This window comes from Apodemus sylvaticus, chromosome 3 (genome assembly GCF_947179515.1).
Source record: "Apodemus sylvaticus chromosome 3, mApoSyl1.1, whole genome shotgun sequence".
Lineage (NCBI taxonomy): Eukaryota > Metazoa > Chordata > Mammalia > Rodentia > Muridae > Apodemus > Apodemus sylvaticus.
In genome coordinates, this window is record NC_067474.1 from 87,798,593 (window position 1) to 87,800,315 (window position 1,723).

At 44.2% G+C, this 1,723-nt stretch overlaps 1 pseudogene; it reads left to right on the forward strand.

Moving 5' to 3' along the window:
• The first annotated feature begins 257 nt into the window (after nucleotides 1-257).
• LOC127680270 (transmembrane protein 92-like) lies at nucleotides 258-1,244 on the forward strand (annotated as a pseudogene).
• The last annotated feature ends 479 nt before the right edge of the window (nucleotides 1,245-1,723 follow it).

Genomic DNA, 1,723 nt, shown 5'->3' on the forward strand with positions numbered 1-1,723 from the left:
TTTTAAGGCAGGTTAGCTGCCCAGGGTCTCCTGTCTGCCCCCAATAATTCTTTGATCCCTTGTTCACTACTGGGTAGGGACCTTGAATCTTTTAAGTACCTGTTCTCCCTGACATGATTCTTTTTGATCCTCCTTTTCCTTCCTAGAGTGAGCATTTCAATTTGGAAGGAATATTGCAGTTCTGAGGAATATATCATATAAAAGTGGTACTGCCTCCCATAGTCTGGGCACTCTCACATCAGTTATTAATTAAGAAAATGCCCCCAGATACACCTATGGGCCAATATGATGGAGGTACTTCCTCAATGTAGATTCTTCTTAGATATCTAGGTTTATATGAAGTTAATGAAAACCAGCACAATTGATCCTTTGCCAATATAAAATACAAATACTATTAAAATCATAACCTTTCCTTTCTTATTTGTCCTCAAGATACCATCTAAGTATTAATATCACAGTAAGAGAAAATTCAACTTTTAAAAGTTCCACAATCTTTTAAAACTTCTTACAATTTAAAAGCCCAAGTTCTTTTTTTCATTACATATTTTCTTTATTTACATTTCAAATGTTATCCTTTTTCCTGTTTCCCCCCTCCCAGAAACCTCCTATCCCATCCTTGAAGCCCTGGTTAGGCCCAACTCTGGTATGTTAACTCTATCCCTATCCTGAGTCTGGGACCCATAGGTGGAGAGAAGTTGGAAAGGTCTTGCCTGCCACTCTGTCCTTACACACTGAAGCATCAGACGCAGGATTCCTGGGTCCAGGGTGCACTCACCTTGATCTTTGGACTGCTTCAAGTCTCCAATGAGTAAGTGCCAATGATACTGTAAATACATATGCTCTTAAACTGCCCCACAGGATTCAGATGCTGTGACAATAAACGCTGCCTGGAAAAGAAAGGCCTGGGATACTGGAAATAACCTCTTCAGGATCATGTTCATCACCATATGGGCCACTGTACCCGTTTGTTCATCTGTGGCCTAGTGAGGCACTTCTGTCCCAGCTGCAGAGAGCTACAGCATGACGTCAGAACAGCAGATCATCAGACACCTCCAGAACCACCCACCACTGCTCCCCTAGGATCAATGGTGGATCACCTCTTTGGATCACCTCTTTGGATCACCTCTTTGGATCCCCCATCACCCTATAGTCAGGTTGCTCTGAAGCCAACTCTTACAGAACCACCTCCTCCCTACAGCCTCAGGCCTGAGGGCCCTGCTGGCCAGATGAGAGGGACTGGCTAGACAATCCCTTGAGCTACCAGCCTCCCCACCCCCCACTAACCTCTTGGTTCAAGCCCAGGACCCTGGAATGCCTGCCTATCCCATAACGTCTCTTGTCCTTTGATTTAATGTTTTTATATACTGCCACCCCTCCCCTTTTGTCATAAGAGCTAAGCTGTATCCATAATCTCTATCCCTCACTAAAGGCTGTTGCCATTATTAAGAATTGGGGGGTGCCTCTAGTGGATGTAAAGAAACAATCTTGACTGGATCACTTATTCTGCCATCCTACAGAAGTGCTTCTGTGCCTGAAAGAGACTGAAGAGTGAATTGCACGGGATCTGAGCCATTTTCCAACCATGAAGACAGAGAGGATTTTGCTGTACAACATCACAAGAACTGAGTTTCCGTAGCTGGCTGCTAAGTAGTAATGGTCACTGCATTGACCACCTCCTGGGAGGACTGAGCATCCAAGATGTGAATGAATGCTTAGACCTTCA